This window comes from Ranitomeya imitator, chromosome 1 (assembly GCF_032444005.1).
Source record: "Ranitomeya imitator isolate aRanImi1 chromosome 1, aRanImi1.pri, whole genome shotgun sequence".
Classification (NCBI taxonomy): Eukaryota; Metazoa; Chordata; class Amphibia; order Anura; family Dendrobatidae; genus Ranitomeya; species Ranitomeya imitator.
The window spans coordinates 1,004,927,031-1,004,951,108 of record NC_091282.1 but is presented as its reverse complement, the minus strand read 5'-3'; positions in this window follow the sequence as shown (position 1 = coordinate 1,004,951,108).

Here is a 24,078-nt window from a genome sequence, read left to right as displayed (position 1 = left end):
TCCATCACATCAGGAGATTATCTCTCTATTAATCATTCCTGAGGGAATTGATGAGGTCCTGTTGGGGATACCATGGCTACGCTATCATTCTCCTCACATAGAGTGGTCCTCAGGGAGAATTTTTTGGGATGGAGTAAATCCTGTGAGGGTAGATGTCAGAGGGAGTGCGTTCAGGTTGCTACAATAGAGGTACCCACAGATCTTTCCACTCTCCCCAAGCACTATTGGCCCTATGCGGACGTGTTCTCCAAAAGGGCTGCAGAGACCCTTCCGCCTTACCGCCCCTATGACTGTCCTATTGACCTCTTGCCTGGTGCTGAGCCTCCCCGGGTCGAGTCTATCTGTTCTCTCTCCCGGAGATGGAGGCAATATCTCAGTACATCCAAGAGAATCTGGCAAGAGGATTCATTAGGAAGTCAGTGTCACCTGCAGGGGCTGGGTTCTTCTTCGTGCAGAAGAAGAGTGGAGACTTACGTCCATGCATAGACTACAGGGGTCTTAACGCCATCACCATTATGAACAAGTACCCACTACTCCTGATATCTGAGCTTTTCGATAAGCTACGGGTAGGGTTGAGCGACTTTTCTTTTTATAGGATCGGGTCGGGTTTCACGAAACCCGACTTTTTCAAAAGTCGGGTTGAGTGAAATTGGCCGATCCTATAGAAAAGGAGAATAATGGTATGCACTCGGATCAAGAATAATAATTCGAGGTGCTGGTAAGACAGACCCGGAGGCCCGAAAAGTCATATATCAAAAAATTACCACACACTCAGACTGGATATGATGCAAAAGGTTTTGAACCAATTTATTATAACAAAAGGAATAGCCATAGAAAAAATAGGAGCAAATGTGTTCAAATCAGACCAAACCCAACGTTTCGACCCACCAGGGTCTTATTCATGGGGTTACTTGGCTTCCAGAGGTATGCACACTTATGGCAAAGAGGAGGGAAAAGCAGGAGGGCAAACTTTGTAGTGTAAGTCCTGTCACTGTAATGTCCTAGGAGGGCGCTCCAGTGTCGAGGTGATCGACTGCTAAGTACTGAAGTAAGCGGTAGGCCGATTGTGTGCCCCAAGTAATACAGCTTAATACACAGTGGTCCTATGGTGTCCTTTAGCAGTGGTGCCGGGTACGGTCCAATTGGGTATACGGGAGGTGGCAAATCCACATGCCCTAGTAGGAATAGCCGGACTGAGCGTACTGTTTCGTCTTGCAAAGGCTGCGTATTATTGCCAAATAGAGTGACAGGGGATGATGGACAAGTGGGTCCGAAGGCTCCTGCTGAGCCTGGAGTTGTGGACCTGTGAGGTCCTGGGCTTTCTGTGAGGTAGGGTGGTGGAGCGGCTCTGTAATGCCCCGGCCGTTTTCCAAGACTTTGTGAACAACATCTTCCAGGATATGCTCACCACCTCGGTCGTAGTCTATCTGGATGATATTCTCATCTACTCTCCAGATATTGACTCCCATCGGAGAGATGTTTGCAAAGTCTTCGACCTCTTACGGGCAAACTCCCTCTACGCCAAGTTGGAGAAGTGTATGTTTGAGCAGGAGTCCTTGCCTTTCCTTGGTTATATCATCTCTGCCCAGGGTTTGGCTATGGATCCTCCAAGCTAAAGGCTGTGATGGACTGGCAGGAACCCCATTCACTTAAAGCGGTGCAGCGCTTTATGGGGTTCATTAATTACTTAGGAAAAAAAAAAAAGGGGGTTGAGTTCCAGCTCCTTAAAATAATTATTTTATTGATGCCTTTAAAAACATATTGTACATGGTGTACATTCTCCCTCCAGTATGTAACGATGGACAGCAGAGACACGGCAACGCGTTTCGATCAAACGATCTTTGTCAAAGCCATACTATGATCTAACTGATCACCTTAGTTATAGGAAACATTATCCAATCAGATCCCATCTACTAGTCACATGACCTTTAGACAGGTCCTTCAATAAAATCAGTGCAAACATATAAACAATTCATCTCATAATTAAAAATAATGCAGCATTACTTCATTGCGCTTATTTAATCCTGTGGGGAAACGTGTATTTAAATGAAAAATCCAAAATGCTTCTCTTGTTAGGAGACGCCGCCTGATGTCTCCACCCCGCGGTGATGCATTAACATGTTCAATACCCTGGACCTGGAGGTACATAGTACTACGGGCATGATGCATAATAAAGTGCTTCGCTGCTGCTGATATATTTCTATTTGTATTTTGATTATTTTTTATATCATATAAGTGTTCTCTTATTCATGTTTTTAGCTTTCTGGCCGTGCATCCCATGTATGATAGATTATATTTTTTGCAGTCAATTTTGTATACAATGTTGGTGGAATTACAATTAATATATTGTTTTATGTCAAATTTTACTGTTCCATCTGCAGTGTAAAAACTTTTTGAGACACCAGCATGTTGACAAATCATACAATTATTTGTTCCACATCTAAAAAAAACCAAATAATTTAACCAGGTTCTAGTACATTTGTTCCCTTCAGTGGAAAACATGCTAGGGGCTATTTTGTTTCCAATTGTTGGTGCTCTTCTTGAGACGACGTTTATCCCTATATGCAGTATGTCACAGAGTTGTTGGTCCTCATATAGAATGGGCAGGTATTTATGTATAATATTTCTGATTTTGATAAATTGTGGGCTATATTGAAAACATATATATGTTTTTTTTTCCATTTCTGAGTTACTATTATTTTTCTTGTTAGACATTACTAGTTCTTTTCTATTTTTTCTGTCCACAATTCCCCTGGCCTGATTTATTGTCCATTGAGGATATTTTCTATCTCTTAATTTGTTGGTTACTCCTCCAAATTCACCCTTTAGATCTGTTTCTAGACTACAATTTCGTTTAATTCTTGTGAGCTCACCTACTGGGATAGATTTGATAGTATGTTTACAATGACTGCTTTGAGCATGCAAGATGGTGTTACCTATTAAAGGTTTATGATATGTCTTGGTTATTATATTTTTGCCCACCTGTCCCATAATTTCTAGATCCAAAAAAGAAACACTAGTTAAACTATGCTTGTATGTGAATCTAATATTGTATTCATTGGAATTAAGATAATTGATGAAGTGTGGTATGGCAGACACACAGCCCCCCATATAATGAGGGTATCATCTATGTATCTGCCATACCACACCACATCCTCCAAAAATGGGTTGGCCACAGAAAAAATAAATTCCATCTCCCAATAGGCCATTACCAAATTTGCGAGGGAGGGTGAGAACTTAGCACCCATAGCTACCCCCGCCCTTTGTAAATAATATTTCTTATTGAATAGAAAAAAATTATTGGTTAGCAGAAAATGTATTACCGACAAAAGGTACTGTATTAAATCCTCAGAGTTATTAATTACTATCGCCAGTTCATTCCACACTTTTCAACTTTGGTAGCTCCCTTGGTTGCCCTCACCAAGAAGGGAGCAAATCCCAAGTTGTGGTCGGAGGATGTCTCCAAGGCCTTCCTCTCACTTAAGTCACATTTTGCTAGCGCTCCCATTCTACATCGCCCCAATGTAGATAAGCCATTTATCATGGAGGTGGATGCCTCATCCGTTGGTGCTGGAGCAGTCCTTTTCCAAAAGGATGCTCAAGGTCGGAAGCATCCTTGCTTCTTCTTCTCCAAGACCTTCACACTGGCGGAGAGGAATTATTCCATCGGGGACAGGGAGTTGCTAACCATGAAGTTGGCTTTCTCAGAGTGGAGACACCTCTTGGATGGTCCCTGTTCTTCTCCCAGTTTCATTTTACTCTTCATTTTCACTCTGGGGAGAAGAACATTCGTGCCGACGCTCTCTCCCGCTCCGTAGTGTCATCTGAGGAGGAGGAGCCTCGGCTTATTGTCCCTTCTGAGAGCCTGCGAACTGTAGCTCCGGTTTTGCTAGAGTCTGTGCCCCCGGGCAAGACTTTCATGCCAACAAATTTGCGACCGGAGGTTCTCTCTTGGGCTCACTCGTCCAGAGTGGGTGGGCATTTTGGGACCAAAAGGACATCTGAGCTTTTGGCGAACACGTACTGGTGGCCGCATATGGCCCGTGATGTCGGGGACTATATTCGGGAATGCGTTTCCTGCATCCAGAATCGGTCTCCTCGGCAACGGCCTGCTGGGTTACTTTACCCCCTACCGGTGGCAGACAGGCCCTGGGAAATGGTCGGCATGGACTTCATGGTGGGCTTACCTAAGTCTCGTAGCTGCAGCATTATCAGGGTTGTCACCGATCATTTCTCTAAGATGGTGCACTTGGTGCCACTTCCACGGTTACCTTCTGCACGTGCCTTGGTGGCGTCATTCATTAAGCATATTTTCTGTTTACATGGAATGCCTGATAAAATTGTCAGTGACCGGGGTCCCAAGTTCGCGTCTCGGTTTTGGAGAGAGCTCTCCCGTTTACTCAGCATAGAGTTGAATCTCTCTTCTGCATACCATCCCGAGACGAATGGGTTGGTAGAGAGGACCAACCAGACTCTGGTGACATACTTGTGACATTTTGTCTCTCCTAGGCAGGATGACTGGGCATCTTTGCTACCTTGGGCGGAGTTTGCCTTGAACAACGCCGTAGCTGATTTCACTTGGCAGACTCCTTTTCTCCTTCATTACGGCCAGCACCCGGGTGTCCCTGTGCCCATTCCCGTGTCATCCACCAATTCTAGGGTGGCAGACTGGGCGGTGGAGGCACGTGACATTTGGGACCGCACACAGGATGCCATCCGGGCCTCCAAGGAGAGAATGAGGGTTTCTGCTGATACACACCGGCGCCCCACTCCGACCTTTGCTCCTGGCGACTTAGTGTGGCTCTCTGCCCATAACATCAGGCTGCGAGTTGAGTCCACTAAGTTTGCGCCTCACTACATTGGCCCGTTCAAGGTTCTGGAACAGGTCAATCCTGTGGTCTATCGTTTGGCTATTCCTCCATATCTTGGTATCACCAACACTCTTCACGTTTCTCTCTTAAAACCCGTTAATTTGTCCCGGTTTTCTGAGTCATCTGCCGGGACATCGGTTCATCCATGGATGAGTTTGAGGTGAATGCTATCATAGGGTGCAAGGCGGTACGTGGCAAGAAATTTTATCTGGTGGACTGGAAGGGTCACGGTCCAGAAGATAGAACCTGTGGAGCACATTCAGGCTCTGCTGCTCATTGCAGCTTTTGAACGTAGTGAGGCTCAAGGAGGGGGCCCTAGGAGGGGGGTAATGTTAGGAGTCAAGTTTCCATCGCTGCACAGGGGGAATCTCGAACCATATCTGCTGCTGTCTCCCATTCTGCATCGGCCACAGTGGAGCCTGCTCAGCAGAGACGTCGGTCCCAGCGTCTCACTGAATCTGATACTGTGCAAAGGGTTACTGCTGCCTCTCCAGGCTCTGCTATTGTACCCTGCACTGGTCTGCAGCGAGCAGGCTTTTCTGGGACTAAGTCCTGCTTTGCACACACTGAGCATGCCCAGGGTAAGATCTCTCAGTGGAGATCAAGGGTCACATACTCAGGTACTGCAGCAACTTCCATTGGTCCTTCAGGAAGGTCCTGTACTTGATCAAGCTTTGTGGCAGCCTTCCATTGGTCCTTCTTGGAAGGTCTTGTAGGTGCTACAGCTATAACAGGTTCTCATGACCGCATGGCCATGCGCTAGTATCAAATATGTACGAGCTCAGCACCAGTGTGGTCATGTGTGTGGTCAGGACCCAGCTGAAATAAGCCCCTAGAATGCTGGCACCTCCGGTGAGGAGTTTATGTCTGCATTCAGGGCTGGCTAATAGCCATTAGAATTTTGGCTCCACCGGAGAGGAGCAGCGTGTTGGTTGGACTGCATGACCACTGTCGGCTCTACACAGTAGCTATGTCCCATGTGAGCTAAACAGTGCACAGCATTCTCTTTAATACGGGCTCTGTGAATTAATAGAGTTCGTTTTTACTAATTTGCTTTGCCGCCTTGCTTAGAAGCAGGTTCTTTCCTGCACGATGGATCCCAGGTTGCGAACGCACCTATCTCATTTAATAAATATATTCGGTGCATTCTGCCAACACTAACAATGTATGTATGTATGTATGTAGCATGTATGTTGTATGTAGTATGTATGTAGTATGTAGCATGTATATAGTATATATGTTGTATGTATGTAGTATGTATGTATGTAATATGTATGTAGTATGTATGTATGTAGTATGCGTGTAGTATGTAGTATGTATGTAGTATGTAGTATGTATTTAGTATGTATGTTGTATGTAGCATGTATGTAGTATGTATTTAGTATGTATGTAGTGTGTATGTATGTAGTATGTAGTATGTATGCAGTATGTATGTTGTATGAAGTATGCATGTAGTATGCATGTAGTATGTATGTATGCATGTAGTATGTATGTAGTATATATATATTGTATGTAGTATGTATGCAGTATGCATGCAGTATGTATGTAGTATATATGTATGTATATGGTATGTATGTATGTAGTATGTATTTAGTATGTAGCATGTATGTATGTAGTATGTAGTATGTATGTTGTATGTAGTATGTATGTAGTATGTAGTATGTGTGTAGTATGTATGTATGCAGTATGTAGTATGTAGTATGTATGTATGTATGTAGTATGTAGTATGTCTGTAGTATGTATGTATGTAGCATGTATGTAGTATGTGTGCAGTATATATGTAGTATGTAGTATGTATGTAGTATGTATGTAGTATGTATGTATGTAGTATGTATGTATGTAGTATGTATGTAGTATGTGGTATGTATGCAGTATGTATGTAATATGTATGTAGTATGTATGTAGTATGTAGGTATGTATGTAGTATGTATGTATGTAGTATGTATGCAGTATGTAAAATGTATGTAGTATGCAGTATGTATGTAGTATATATGTAGTATGTGTGTAGTATGTATGTAGTATGTATGTTGTATGTGTTTTGTATGTATGCATGCAGTATGTTGTATGTATGTATGTAGTATGTATGTAGTATGTATGTAGTATTTTTTTTTACATTCAACACATTAGCTGTATTATGGGACTACTACTGTCCCATCATTGGCTAATGTGTCAATCACTGTCACTGTAGCAGGCATCGTCCGATGAGACTTGTAGTCCCATCGGACGATGCCTGCACACACGCTCAGACCCCCGGCAGCCCACACAGAGCCCCGGCAGCCCTTCACAGAGCCCTGGCAGTCCGCACAGAGCCCCGGCAGGCCCACACAGACCCTCGGCAGCCAGCACAGACCCACGGTAGCCCGCACAGAGCCCTGGCAGGCCTGCACAGAGCCCCGGCAGGCCCGCACAGACAGCTGGCAGGCACGCACAGACCCCTGGCAGGCCCGCACAGACCCCCCATGGTCACGCACAGACCCCTTCCACACACACAGACATGCAGTCTCCACCCACTCACTGCTCATACTCCATTATAGTGCATCATTGCACTATGGGAACTTCCGATTCCGGTATCCGATATCGCAAAAGTATCGGAACTCGGTATCGGAATACCGATACAGCGAATATTCACCGATACCCTTTATTTGCAGTATCGGAATGCTCAACACTACTCACGCCTACTCAGACTTAACCGTGTGGAAGACATGGTGGTTGTGGTGGTGGCTAATTGACTGGAAGCATTTTTCGCTATCCAACCAACAACCATTTCACACTGCTCTGGCTTCAATAGTGGTGTGCAGCGGTCCCCTAGAAACTGGGACATTAAGGTCGAGCGAGAAAATGTGGGTCTTTGATGCTGCCACTTTCAGCTTGGCCACGGCCTCGTCCTCTGCATGCATCATCAGTAACAAATCCACTTCCCCATCCCGTGCCCATTTTAAATGGACTACTGAAATATTTGAAAAGCTCAATACAAATGGATTTTTTGGGTGAAAAATTATATGTGATCAGTATGCCTGAAAAGCTAGTATTTGGACACCACAGATACAACGAGCGTCTGACGGAGAAAACAGACAGTTAAAATAAGTTTTTTTTTTAACTTTTAAACAAAAAATAATGAATAGACCAAGGCTATCAGACAGAACTATGCAACATATGCCTGCAAAGCGAAGATTTTTCCACCCCCAGGCATCTGATGGAGATAACAGGCTGTATACATTTTTTTAATGCTCTTTTGTAATTTTTGAAAGCACAAAATACTGAGTAGAACAAGGCTAGTAGACAGAACTATGCAACGTATGCCTGTGAAGCGAAGATTTTTCCACCACAGATACACCAGGCATCTGACGGAGATAACAGACTGTATAATTTTTTTTATTTTTTTATGTTTTTTGGTAATTTTTGAAAACACAAAATACTGAATAGTACAAGACTAGCAGACAGAACTATGCAACGTATGCCTGTGAAGCGAAGGTTTTTCCACCACAGATACACCAGGCATCTGACGGAGATTGTTATGTAGGCAATCTAGTAACACAGTGTGCCAGCAGTCAGAGCACATGCAGTGATCTGACAATAACCCAAAAACAATAGAACGAGCTCTGAGACGTGGAATCTCTGTAGACCGCAATACCTGAACCTATCCTAAACACAACTAAAGGCAGCTGTGGATTGCGCCTGACACTACCTATGCAACTCGGCACAGCCTGAGGAACTGACTAGCCTGAAGATAGAAATACAAGCCTGACTTGCCTCAGAGAAATACCCCAAAGGAAAAGGCAGCCCCCCACATATAATGACTGTTAGCAAGATGAAAAGACAAAACGTAGGGATGAAATAGATTCAGCAAAGTGAGGCCCGATATTCTAGATAGAGCGAGGATAGCAAAGAGAACTTTGCAGTCTACAAAAAACCCTAAAGCAAAAAACCACGCAAAGGGGGCAAAAAGACCCACCGTGCCGAACTAACGGCACGGCGGTACACCCTTTGCGTCTCAGAGCTTCCAGCAAAACGAATAGACAAGCTGGACAGAAAAAATAGCAACAAAAGCAAGAAGCACTTATCTAAGCAGAGCAGCAGGCAACAGGAAAGATCCAGAAGCTCAGATCCAACACTGGAACATTGACAAGGAGCAAGGAAGACAGAATCAGGTGGGGTTAAATAACAAAGCAGCCAACGAGCTCACCAGAACACCTGAAGGAGGAAGCTCAGAAGCTGCAGTACCACTTGTGACCACAGGAGTGAATTCAGCCACAGAATTCACAACAGGAGATAACAGACTGTATAATTTTTTAATTTTTTTATGTGTTTTGGTAATTTTTGAAAACACGAAATACTGAGTAAAATATGACTAGCAGACAGAAGTATGCAACATATGCCTGCGAAGTGTAGATTTTTTCACCACAGAAACACCAGGTGTCTGACGGATATAACAGATTGTATACTTTTTTGATTTTTTTTGTAATTTTTGGAAATACGAAATACTGAGTAGAACAAGGCTAGCAAACAGAACTATGTAATGTACACCTGCAAAGCAAGGATTTTGATATCACAGATACACCAGGCATCAGCCAGAGATAACAGACTAATCAAAATGTGTCCTTTAATTTTTAGGGCACTCCAAAATTGTGTCAATAACTTGGCAATGACACTAAAAAAAATAGGAGTACTAAAATTGTAAAATATTTAGCGCAATGATATGTGATGAGAGTGGTGTACAACTGACGGTGACTAATATAAAAACTGTAGCTAAACATTTTTGGGCCAGCTACAGATTTTCGTGGCAGCAAAATGGTGTCCAAAAATGTTGAAAGACCCTCAAAAATATTAGATAGTACCAAAAAAAAGGACAGATTTTTTGGCACACTCACATCTGATGCCTGGGACAAAAATCGAATTTTTAAATTATTAGATTTGCACGCTCTTGTAATGCAATGACCTGGCTTTAGTCAGCAGCGTGACCAAGCAAATTAATGTAGAAAAAAGGGGGTTATGGATTGCTGTATAATAAAATGAGCAGGTACAAGCTGCAAAAAAAATTGCCACAGATAACTGCAGCTAGGTTTATAGAAAATAAGCAGCAGCAGCAGACAGTAATGGATCTTTTTGATGTATGCTGTGAGATCTATGTACTCACATACAGTGCCTGCAGGCCTTACACTGATGTGGATATGTGCACTTAGACTTCCCTGCCTACCTATCTCTGCAATCTATTTACCGCCGAATTAGCCCTAAAAAGGACTGTTGCTTTCTCAGGATTTGTGGACTGAACACTAGCAGACCCACACTAACTATTAAAAGAACAAATCTGACCCTATCTGGGCAGCAGCTCTCCCTGCACTAGCTGACTCCGGAGCAGAATGTGGCGAGCAGAGAGGCATCTGGTCTCTTATACCCCTGATGCTGTGCGGCCAGCCAATCACTGCAAGACCACTACAAAGATGGCTGCGGTGTTATAGTGCCTGGCAGACAATCCCTGCATGTTGATTGGGTCTCTAAAGTCTACCAAAAATGTAGGGTGGAGACCTGAGTTCCGGCCGAGTAAGCCAGAAAATGCTCTGTGCTCGGCGAATACACAGAGCACAGTGATACTCAGGAGAGTACCGACTAGTGGCGACCACATTCGCTCATCAAATAATCAATTATTTGGGATTTTTTTCATTTTGTTTCATTTATCATCTTTTATCTATGTTTTCCCATCTGTTCTGGTAGGGCTATCTAGGGAAGTGAGGGACAGTACTCGTTGAGTGAAGGCACCAAATATTTGCTCTTAGGGTGCCAACCACCACTGCTAGGCAGGTTCAAAATTAGGATTACTGTAAAATTTGTGTAGATTATTCGGTCTATTCTTACATTTTGGTATTTTACCCAATTGTTTGCACTGGGTACATGTCTTTTTAATATTTAAATTAAATAAATAGTATTAAGGGATTATATTTTCACTTTAAATTAATTTTCCCAAATCTGTATATGACCCTGTTACACATTTCTGATAACCAGCCAATAGAAAGCTAACACCTCGGGGTTGGAGCCTGGAGCCTGCAGCTGTCAGAATTACCTATGTTAGCTATCAGAAATAGAGGGGAACTCAAGCCATTTTTTAAATGTATTTTTTGCACAGGTGCCAACTGAGGAATACTGTCATCATCCTCACCTGCTTTCATTGCTATCAGCGAGAGTAGGTGTAAGATGATAAGAGTAGTACTCTGATCAGCCGATGCCTGTGACCAGCAGTAACTTTCTTACCGCTGGTCCCTCATCTGCCGGCTCACATGCCGTCATCTGACAGCTTCAGAACCGCAGTGCTCTGACCGGAGGTAACAATCTTACCGCCAATCAGGGCCCGTGTTTCCCGCTCTCTCACATAGATGACAATGTGGGAAACAATGGATGTTCAGGCCCCCCACTCATCTGAATGGGGTCCGGGTTCGGGTTTCACTTTGGTTACATTTATGGTACCTAAACTAAAAATGTTTTAAATGTTTGGCTTAACGGCCGGACCTGGAAATTCACTGGTTTGCCTATCACTAATTAAGAATTATTTTCAGTGTGAAGAAATATGAAGTCCGGGTAGTGATGACATGGCCCGCACAGAGCTTTAATTTCAACATCATCGAGAATGTGTGGGATTACATGAAAAAAACAGAAGTGTTTGCTCAAGTCTACATCCAGAGAAGATCTGTGTTTAGTTCTCCAAAATGTTCAGGAACAACCTCACTGCCAGGTTCTTCCAAAAACTGTCTGTAAGTCTAGCTAGAGGAACTGATGCTTTAATTTACATTTCTCATTTGTTTATTCACTTTGCATTTTGATAATTGATAAAAAGTAAACATTAGTACATCTATTTTTTACTTCCTTATTCTTACATTGCAGCATTTTCTCCACACCTGCTTATCAATATGCACAGAATTATATCTAAAATAGGGGTAATAAAATGCAATATTATGTAGAGAAAAAAATAAAAAAGATAGAATGGATATATTGGCATATAGCACTCCAGGTTTAATCTGCCTATTGAATGCAAGTAAAATATATAATGATCACAGGGTAAAAGAAAGTTCTACTTCCGCACTGCCCCGATAATCTGACCCCAATGTGCACAACAGCAAAAACCACATGCAAAGGGTGTATATGGCCGATAATTTCCTTTTCATTACCAATGGGGTGCTGCATCCAACAAAAGCATACAGAGTTCATAAAGGAAAATGAGGAAAAAGATTGGAGTGCACTTACCCAGGTAAAATAGTCACCACTTTATTAGGACTTTGTACAAAAAGCAGGGAAGGGAGTGGATAAAGATCGGACGACGGCCGTTTCGTGCAGAGTGGCACTTCAACGGGTCCTAATAAAGTGGTGACTATTTTACCTGGGTAAGTGCGCTCCAATCTTTTTCCTCGTTTTTCCAAATATATAATGATGTTGAATGTTTTCTTACTCACCAAAGCAGTAAAAAGTAATCAAACATTTGTACACAGCCCAAAAATGGAACAAATTATATGTCACTTTATCCCACAAAAATGAAGCCCTCACACAACTCCAAAAATAAATAAGCAATAGGTGTTAACATATGACTGCACATTATGGCTGTTTTTTTTTTTCATTTGAAAGTGCTTTTATTGTACAACAATGGAAAAAAGAAAAATTATAATAAAATTAAAAATATATACATAAACCAGATAACACGTTTGACTGAGCACTTCTGATTAAGGCTGATTTTAAATAATGCTGGATCCTATTTTCCCTTTAATTTTTTTTGTTTTTTTGGTATTTTTCATAAATATTAGGTCAGGGATGTTAGGAGTCGAGTTTCCTCTGCTGCACAGGGGGAATCTCGATCCGTGTCTGCTGCGGTCTCCCATTCGGTATCGGCCGCAGTGGGCTCTGCTCAGTGGAGACGTCGCTCCCAGCATCTCGCTGGGGCTGATTCGGTGCATAGGGTCACTACTGCCTTTTCTGGCTTTCCTATGGTATCCTGCACTGATCTGCGGCGAGCGAGCCTCTCTGGGACTAAGTCCTTGTTTACTCACACTGAGCATGCCCAGGGCAGGGTCTCCCATTGGAGGTCGAGGGCCACATGTTCGGTCACATGCTCAGGTGCTGCAGTACATTCCATTGGTCCTTCTGGAAGGTCCTGAAAGGGCAAAACATGCTCAGGTACTACAGCACTTTCCATTGGTCCTTCTGGAAGGTCCTGAAAGGGCAAAAACTTCAGTAGCAGCTTCCTGTGCTGCAACTATATAAACTGCGCATGACCGCACGGCCATGCGCTAGTATCGTCTTATGCTATATGCTTTGCGCCAATGTGGTCATGTGTTTGAATGTGTTCAGGGACCCGGCTGAAATAAGCCCCTAGAATGCTGGCATCTCCGGCGAGGAGTTTTGTATGCATGCATGACCACTCACTGCTCACATCTGGGTAGTTGGCCTGTGCCTCTGTGAAAGTCTAACAGTAACATAGTAACATAGTAACATAACATAGTAACATAGTTAGTAAGACCGAAAAAAGACATTTGTCCATCCAGTTCAGCCTATATTCCATCATAATAAATCCCCAGATCTACGTCCTTCTACAGAACCTAATAATTGTATGATACAATATTGTTCTGCTCCAGGAAGACATCCAGGCCTCTCTTGAACCCCTCGACTGAGTTCACCATCACCACCTCCTCAGGCAAGCAATTCCAGATTCTCACTGCCCTAACAGTAAAGAATCCTCTTCTATGTTGGTAGAAAAACCTTCTCTCCTCCAGACGCAAAGAATGCCCCCTTGTGCCCGTCACCTTCCTTGGTATAAACAGATCCTCAGCGAGATATTTGTATTGTCCCCTTATATACTTATACATGGTTATTAGATCGCCCCTCAGTCGTCGTCTTTTTTCTAGACTAAATAATCCTAATTTCACTAATCTATCTGGGTATTGTAGTTCTCCCATCCCCTTTATTAATTTTGTTGCCCTCCTTTGTACTCTCTCTAGTTCCATTATATCCTTCCTGAGCACCGGTGCCCAAAACTGGACACAGTACTCCATGTGCGGTCTAACTAGGGATTTGTACAGAGGCAGTATAATGCTCTCATCATGTGTATCCAGACCTCTTTTAATGCACCCCATGATCCTGTTTGCCTTGGCAGCTGCTGCCTGGCACTGGCTGCTCCAGGTAAGTTTATCATTAACTAGGATCCCCAAGTCCTTCTCCCTGTCAGATTTACCCAGTGGTTTCCCATTCAGTGTGTAATGGTGATATTGATTCCTTCTTCCCATGTGTATAACCTTACATTTATCATTGTTAAACCTCATCTGCCACCTTTCAGCCCAAGTTTCCAACTTATCCAGATCCATCTGTAGCAGAATACTATCTTCTCTTGTATTAACTGCTTTACATAGTTTTGTATCATCTGCAAATATCGATATTTTACTGTGTAAACCTTCTACCAGATCATTAATGAATATGTTGAAGAGAACAGCTCCCAATACTGACTCCTGCGGTACCCCACTGGTCACAGCGACCCAGTTAGAGACTATACCATTTATAACCACCCTCTGCTTTCTATCACTTAGCCAGTTACTAACCCATTTACACACATTTTCCCCCAGACCAAGCATTCTCATTTTGTGTACCAACCTCTTGTGCGGCACGGTATGAAACGCTTTGGAAAAATCGAGATATACCACGTCCAATGACTCATCGTGGTCCAGCCTATAGCTTACCTCTTCATAAAAACTGATTAGATTGGTTTGACAGGAGCGATTTCTCATAAACCCATGCTGATATGGAGTTAAACAGTTATTCTCATTGAGATAATCCAGAATAACATCCTTCAGAAACCCTTCAAATATTTTACCAACAATAGAGGTTAGACTTACTGGCCTATAATTTCCAGGTTCACTTTTAGAGCCCTTTTTGAATATTGGCACCACATTTGCTATGCGCCAGTCCTGCGGAACAGACCCTGTCGCTATAGAGTCCCTAAAAATAAGAAATAATGGTTTATCTATTACATTACTTAGTTCTCTTAGTACTCGTGGGTGTATGCCATCCGGACCCGGAGATTTATCTATTTTAATCTTATTTAGCCGGTTTCGCACCTCTTCTTGGGTTAGATTGGTGACCCTTAATATAGGGTTTTCATTGTTTCTTGGGATTTCACCTAGCATTTCATTTTCCACTGTGAATACCGTGGAGAAGAAGGTGTTTAATATGTTAGCTTTTTCCTCGTCATCTACAACCATTCTTTCCTCACTATTTTTTAAGGGGCCTACATTTTCAGTTTTTATTCTTTTACTATTGATATAGTTGAAGAACAGTTTGGGATTAGTTTTACTCTCCTTAGCAATGTGCTTCTCTGTTTCCTTTTTGGCAGCTTTAATTAGTTTTTTAGATAAAGTATTTTTCTCCCTATAGTTTTTAGAGCTTCAATGGTGCCATCCTGCTTTAGTAGTGCAAATGCTTTCTTTTTACTGTTAATTGCCTGTCTTACTTCTTTGTTTAGCCACATTGGGTTTTTCCTATTTCTAGTCCTTTTATTCCCACAAGGTATAAACCGCTTACACTGCCTATTTAGGATGTTCTTAAACATTTCCCATTTATTATCTGTATTCTTATTTCTGAGGATATTGTCCCAGTCTACCAGATTAAGGGCATCTCTAAGCTGGTCAAACTTTGCCTTCCTAAAATTCAGTGTTTTTGTGACTCCCTGACAAGTCCCCCTAGTGAAAGACAGGTGAAACTGTACAATATTGTGGTCGCTATTTCCTAGATGCCCAACCACCTGCAGATTTGTTATTCTGTCAGGTCTATTAGATAGTATTAGGTCTAAAAGTGCTCCTCCTCTGGTTGGATTCTGCACCAATTGTGAAAGATAATTTTTCTTGGTTATTAGCAGAAACCTGTTGCCTTTATGGGTTTCACAGGTTTCTGTTTCCCAGTTAATATCTGGGTAGTTAAAGTCCCCCATAACCAGGACTTCATTATGGGTTGCAGCTTCATCTATCTGCTTTAGAAGTAGACTTTCCATTATTTCTGTTATATTTGGGGGTTTGTAACAGACCCCAATGAGAATTTTGTTACCATTTTTCCCTCCATGAATTTCGACCCATATGGACTCGACATCCTCATTTCCTTCGCTAATATCCTCCCTTAAAGTGGACTTTAGACAAGACTTTACATAGAGACGAACCCCTCCTCCTCTCCGATTTTTACGATCCTTTCTAAACAGACTGTAACCCTGTAAGTTAACTGCCCAGTCATAGCTTTCATCTAACCATGTCTCGGTTATTCCCACTATGTCAAAGTTACCTGTAGATATTTCTGCTTCTAGTTCTTCCATCTTGTTTGTCAGGCTTCTGGCGTTTGCGAGCATGCAGTTTAGAGGATTTTGTTTTGTTCCAATCTCCTCACTGTGGATTGTTTTAGAAATGTTCTTACCTCCCAGGGCACAGAGCTTTCCTCTCGCGGTTACTCTGTGAAGCTAACAGAGTTGGTATATACCGCCATATAGAGCCGCCATTATTTAGCAGCAGGTGCTTTCCTGCACGGTGGATCCCGGGTTGCGAACGCACCAATTCCATTTAATAAATTATATATTTGGTGCGTTCCGCCAACCCTAACAGTATACTAGCGCCAGGATCTGGCTAAGTAATGGCGGATGAACAGCGATTGCAGGGGTACATCCATTTGCTCTTGAGCGTGCAACCTCGGCGGTGGATGTTACCGCAATAGCTGTTCAGGCTGCTAGCGTGGCTGCAGCAGCTTTACCCACTGCCACCTCTGTTCCGACCCTATCTCACCTTCCTTTGCCTGAGAGATACTCTGGGGACAGTAAGTCCTGTAGGGGTTTCGTGAGCCAATGTGGTATACACCTCGAGCTTCTGGCTGCACGTTTCCCTACTGAGCGGGCAAAGGTGGGATTCATAATCTCTCTCCTGTCGAACAGAGCGTTGGAGCGGGCTACGCCGCTGTGGGAGCGCAACGATCATGTGATGCGGAGTGTTCCTAGGTTTCTGGACACTCTGAAACAGGTCTTTTTAGGACCTCAAGTCACCCATGATACAGCGCTCCAACTGCTGGCTTTGACTCAGGGTTCAACCATGGTCAGCCATTTTGCTGTTCACTTCCGGACATTAGCGTCTGAGTTGGAATGGCCAGATAAAACCCTCATTCCCGTATTTTGGAGGGGGCTGGCTGACCATGTGAAGGACGCTTTGGCCACTAGGGAGATTCCCGCCACACTGGAGGAGCTCATAGCCGTATCTACTCGTATTGACCTCCGTTTTAACGAGCGGAGGTTGGAGCGAGCCCAGTGTAGGCAGAGGTTTCGGCTGGCTCCCACCTTCGCCAAACCTTTGGAATCTCCAGTCCAGGCATGCGAGTCACCTGAGGCCTTAGAGGTGACACGAGCGGGATCCAAGTCTCAGTCTGCCTGTGCACATAAGGCCCATCATGTTTGCCAGAAGTCAGGACACCTTGCCTCCAAGGGTCCTCAGCGGTCGGGGAAACGTCAGCGTCTAGTGGCAGTTGGAGGAGGTACACTAGACACGGCGACGTTTGCCTCAAAGTTGTCCTTCAAGGGGACAATTACCATAGGCCCATCCACTCTTATGGTCGAGCTATGCGTGGATTCTGGGGCAGAGGGTAACTTTATGTCTTCCGCTTTTGCCCAGCGTCACGCAATACCCTTGGTGATGCTCGCCAAGCCGGTAACCGTTCGAGTGGTAAATGGGTCAACACTACCTTCACAGATTACCCACCAAACCATTCCTTTCACGCTATCTGTGTCTCCATCACATCAGGAGATAATCTCCCTATTAGTCATTCCTGAGGGAATTGATGAGGTCCTGTTGGGGATACCATGGCTTCGCTACCATTCTCCTCATATTGAGTGGTCCTCAGGGAGAATTTTGGGTTGGAGTAAATCTTGCGAGGGTAGATGTCTGAGGGAGTGCGTTCAGGTTGCTACTACACAGGTACCCGCAGATCTTTCCTCTCTCCCCAAGCACTATTGGCCCTATGCAGACGTGTTCTCCAAAAGAGCTGCGGAGACCCTTCCGCCTCACCGCCCCTATGACTGTCCTATTGACCTCTTGCCTGGTGCTGAGCCTCCCCGGGGTCGAGTCTATCCGTTATCTCTCCCGGAGACGGAGGCAATGTCCCAGTACATCCAGGAGAATCTGGCAAGAGGATTCATTAGGAAGTCAGTGTCACCGGCAGGGGCAGGGTTCTTCTTCGTACAGAAGAAGACTGGAGACTTACGTCCATGCATAGATTACAGGGGTCTTAACGCCATCACCGTTAAGAACAAGTACCCACTACCCCTGATATCTGAGCTGTTTGATAGGCTACGGGGAGCGAGGGTATTTACAAAGTTAGATCTGCGGGGTGCTTACAATTTGATTCGCATCCTTGAGGGGGATGAATGGAAGACGGCTTTTAACACAAGGGATGGGCACTATGAATATCTGGTGATGCCCTTCGGGCTCTGTAATGCCCCAGCCGTTTTCCAAGACTTTGTGAACGACATCTTCCGGGATATGCTCACCACCTCGGTCGTAGTCTATCTGGATGATATTCTCATCTTCTCTCCAGATATTGACTCCCATCGGAGAGATGTTCGCAAAGTCTTCGACCTCTTACGGGCAAACTCCCTCTATGCCAAGTTGGAGAAGTGTGTGTTTGAGCAGGAGTCCTTGCCTTTCCTTGGTTATATCATCTCTGCCCAGGGTTTGGCTATGGATCCTGCCAAGCTACAGGCTGTAATGGACTGGCAGGAACCCCATTCTCTTAAAGCGGTGCAGCGCTTTATGGGGTTCATTAATTACTATCGCCAGTTCATTCCACACTTCTCAACTTTGGTAGCTCCCTTGGTTGCCCTCACCAAAAAGGGAGCAAATCCCAAGTTGTGGTCAGAGGAGGTCTCCAAAGCCTTTCTCTCGATCAAGTCACACTTCGCTAGCGCTCCCATCCTACATCGCCCCGATGTTGATAAGCCATTTATCTTGGAGGTGGATGCCTCATCCGTTGGTGCTGGAGCAGTCCTTTTCCAAAAGGATGCTCAAGGTCGGAAGCATCCTTGCTTCTTCTTCTCCAAGACCTTCTCACCAGCGGAGAGGAATTATTCCATCGGGGACAGGGAGTTGCTGGCCATGAAGTTGGCTTTTTCGGAGTGGAGACATCTCTTGGAGGGAGCTTGCTTTCCCTTCCAGGTCTTCACTGACCACAAGAACTTGGTGTACCTGCAAACGGCCCAGCGGCTGAATTCTCACCAGGCTAGATGGTCCCTGTTCTTCTCCCGGTTCCATTTTACTCTCCATTTCCTCTCCGGGGAGAAGAACGTTCGTGCTGACGCTCTCTCCCGCTCCGTGGTGTCATCGGAGGAGGAGGAGGAGGAGCCTCGGCTTATTGTCCCTTCTGAGAGCCTGAGAACTGTAGCTCCGGTTTCGCTAGAGTCTGTGCCCCCGGGCAAGACTTTCGTACCAGCTAACTTGCGACCGGAGGTTCTCTCTTGGGCTCACTCCTCCAGAGTGGGTGGGCATTTTGGGACCAAGAGGACATCTGAGCTTCTGGCGAGAACATACTGGTGGCCGCATATGGCCCGAGATGTCAAGGACTATATTCAGGCGTGTGTTTCTTGCGCCCAGAATCGGTCTCCTCAGCAACGGCCTGCTGGGTTGCTTTACCCTCTACTGGTGGCAGACAGGCCCTGGGAGATGGTCAGGATGGACTTTGTGGCGGGTCTACCCAAGTCGCGTGGCTGCTCCATTATTTGGGTTGTCACCGACCATTTCTCCAAGATGGTGCATTTGGTGCCGCTTCCTCGGTTACCATCAGCACGGGCCTTGGCGGTGTTGTTCATTAAACACGTTTTCCGTTTGCATGGTATGCCTGATAAGATTGTCAGCGATCGGGGTCCCCAGTTCACATCTCGGTTTTGGAGAGAGCTCTGCCGTTTACTCAGCATAGAGTTAAACCTCTCCTCTGCATACCATCCCGAGACGAATGGGTTGGTGGAGAGAACCAACCAGACTCTGGTGACATATTTGCGACATTTCGTCTCTGCTAGGCAGGATGACTGGGCATCTTTGCTACCTTGGGCGGAATTTGCCCTGAACAACGCCGTAGCCGATTCCACTGGTCAAACTCCTTTTCTCCTTAATTACGGCCAGCATCCGCGTGTCCCTGTGCCCATGCCCGTGTCATCCACCGATTCTAGGGTGGCAGACTGGGCGGTGGAGGCACGTGACATCTGGGACCGCACACAGGATGCCATCCGGGCCTCCAAGGAGAGAATGAGGGTTTCGGCTGATACACACCGGCGCCCCGCTCCGGTCTTTGCTCCTGGCGACTTAGTGTGGCTCTCCGCCCGTAACATCAGGCTGCGAGTTGAGTTCACTAAGTTTGCGCCTCGCTACATTGGCCCGTTTAAGGTTCTGGAACAGGTCAACCCTGTGGTCTACCGTTTGGCTATTCCTCCACGCCTTGGTATCACCGATACTTTCCACGTTTCCCTCTTAAAGCCCGTTCATTTGTCCCGGTTTTCCGAGTCATCTGCTGGGACATCGGGTTCATCCACGGATGAGTTTGAGGTGAATGCTATTGTGGGGTGCAAGGTGGTACGTGGCAAGAAATTTTATCTGGTGGACTGGAAGGGTCACGGCCCAGAGGATAGAACCTGGGAGCCTGTGGAGCACATTCGGGCTCCGCTGCTTATCGCAGCTTTTGAGCGTAGTGAGGCTCAAGGAGGGGGGGCCCTAGGAGGGGGCTAATGTTAGGAGTCGAGTTTCCTCTGCTGCACAGGGGGAATCTCGATCCGTGTCTGCTGCGGTCTCCCATTCGGTATCGGCCGCAGTGGGCTCTGCTCAGCGGAGACGTCGCTCCCAGCGTCTCGCTGGGGCTGATTCGGTGCATAGGGTCACTACTGCCTTTTCTGGCTTTCCTATGGTACCCTGCACTGATCTGCGGCGAGCGAGCCTCTCTGGGACTAAGTCCTTGTTTACTCACACTGAGCATGCCCAGGGCAGGATCTCCCATTGGAGGTCGAGGGCCACATGTTCGGTCACATGCTCAGGTGCTGCAGTACATTCCATTGGTCCTTATGGAAGGTCCTGAAAGGGCAAAACATGCTCAGGTACTGCAGCACTTTCCCTTGGTCCTTCTGGAAGGTCCTGAAAGGGCAAAAACTTCAGTAGCAGCTTTCTGTGCTGCAACTATATAAACTGCGCATGACCGCACGGCCATGCGCTAGTATCGTCTTATGCTATATGCTTTGCGCCAATGTGGTCATGTGTTTGAATGTGTTCAGGGACCCGGCTGAAATAAGCCCCTAGAATGCTGGCACTTCCGGCGAGGAGATTGTGTTTAAGTGTGTTCAGGGACCCGGCTGAAATAAGCCCCTAGAATGCTGGCATCTCCGGCGAGAAGTTTTGTATGCATGCATGACCACTCACTGCTCACATCTGGGTAGTTGGCCTGTGCCTCTGTGAAAGTCTAACAGGGCACAGAGCTTTCCTCTCGCGGTTACTCTGTGAAGCTAAAAGATTTGGTATATACCGCTATATAGAGCCGCCATTATTTAGCAGCAGGTGCTTTCCTGCACGGTGGATCCCGGGTTGCGAACGCACCAATTCCATTTAATAAATTATATATTTGGTGCGTTCCGCCAACCCTAACAAGGGACACATCAGAGAAAAGGTCATGGATCCCAGATCTAACACATCCAATTGAGCATAGCATGATCTGTTACCAACTTCAATGTTCTCCCTATTAAGTATGGGTATACCTGAATTCTTCTATCACCCATTTAACTGCGCAACAACTCCTTTTCCACAATAGTGCATTTTTTCTAATGGAAGTTACATTTTTTACTTTAGTATACCACAAAATATTCTTTCCTGCCCCTAATTTGTGACTTTCACATCCCTACAATTACATCAGTCAGTTTGTATAATCTGGTGTTATTAACACTGGCTGGACACAGAGGGCTTCCTTTAATTTTTTGAAATGTTTTGAAATTTTTTATCATAACTGTACCTTCAACTTTTGTAAGGGCAGTTAAACGGACAGCCATTCCTGCTATAAATCATACCTATATATCATATGTTGTAGCCAGATCACCCTAGGAGTACCCTTACTTACAAATCTGTTAGTGTCACCTGCCAGTAGCCATTTGTCAGATCTAATGTAGTGAAGTACTTTGCATCACCCAATATATAAATCAGTTCATCCACCAGAATTTGACCATTTTTACCTTCCTAAATTCATTGCGGAAGTGAATGCTTACATTACACTTTGGTAATAATGCTAAAGGACTGCAGCGATTTTAGAATCATTCACACTTCCTGGGCAATCAATTTCTGCCTGACCTCAAGTTCCCTGAAATGATTCTAGCTTACTCTGACTCCTGGATTTTTTATGAGATTATGTTTTATTATGTTTGTATGACCTGGGCACTCAGAAAATGTATCCCTATTATTCGGTACAAGCTCCTTTACCTCTTGTACCTGAGCACAGAACATGTCTGAAATTTTCATCTCTGGGACACTAGAAATGCAATCAAGTTTGCCAGTATTGTCGATCATTACCAGCACCTCATGGTCCTTCCAGGATTTTAACATACTTAAGGCTCTTTCAGATATTGAGTTTCATCTGTATTATTGATCAGCGTCATTAGAGTTTGATCAGTTTGTTCGTATTCAACATCAGAATATACATATGTGTACATGTAATCTGTATATACACATGTTTGTGTTTACACTGTATATATATATATATACTGGATGGTGGCCTGATTCTAACGCATCGGGTATTCTAGAATATGCATGTCCATGTAGTATATTGAACAGCCCACGTAGTATATTTCCCAACCACATAGTATATTGCCCAGCCACGTAGCATATTGCCCAGCCACGTAGTATATTGCCCAGCCATGTAGTATATTGCCCAACCATGTAGTATATTGCCCAGTGACATAGTATATTGCCCAGCCACGTAGTATATAGCACAGGGCCACATAGTAAACAGCACAGACACGTAGTATACTGTTCAGTCACGTAGTATACTGCCCAGTTACATAGTATATTGGCCAGTCATGTCGTATATTGCCCAGCCGCGTAGTATACAGCACAGAGTCACGTAGCATACAGCACAGACACGTAGTATACTGCCCAGTCACATAGTATATTGCACAGTGACGTAGTATACAGCACAGACACGTAGTATACTGCCCAGTCACGTAGTATAATGCCCAGTCACGTAGTATATTGGCCAGTCACATAGTATATTGCCCAGCCACGTAGTATATTGCACAGCCCATGCAGTACCACTCATGCAGTATATAATACAGGCCACATAGTGTATAGCACAGGCCACGTAGTGTATAACACAGGCCACGTAGTGTATAGCACAGCCCACGCAGTATATTGCACAGCTCGCGTAGTACATTGCACAGCCCGCGTACTATATTGCACAGCCTGCGTACTATATTGCACAGCTCGCGCAGTACATTGCACAGCCTGCGCAGTACATTGCACAGCCCGCGCAGTACATTGCACAGCCCGCGCAGTACATTGCACAGCCCACGCAGTATATTGCCCAGCCACGTAGTATATTGCGCAGTCACGTACTATATTGCCCAGCCACATAGTATATTGCCCAGCCACGTAGCATATTGCCCAGTCACGTAGTACAGTATATTGCCCAGTCACGTAGTATATTGCCCAGTCACGTAGTATATTGCCCAGCCACGTAGTAGTATATAATACAGCCCACTTAATATATTGCACAGCCCATGCAGTATATAACAATGTGGGCACCATATCCCTGTTAAAAAAAGAATTAAAATAAAAAATATTTATATACTCACCCTCCTTTGGCCCCCGGATCGAAGCAGTTACAAACGCTCCTCGCGCACTCCGGTCCGAAGAGTGCATTGCGGTCTCGCGAGATGATGACGTAGTGGTCTCGCACGTCATCATCTCGCGAGACCGCAATGAATGGAGCTGTCACCGGGCCTGTCCCTGATCTGACGGACGGTGAGTTTTTTTTTTTTTAAATTATTTTTAACATTAGATATTTTTACTATTGATGCGGCATAGGCAGCATGAATAGTAAAAAGTTGGTTACACAGGGTTAATAGCAGCATTAACCGAGTGTGTTACACCGCGGTCAATTCTGCCATTAACCCTGTGTGAGCACTGACTGGAGGGGAGTACGGAGTGGG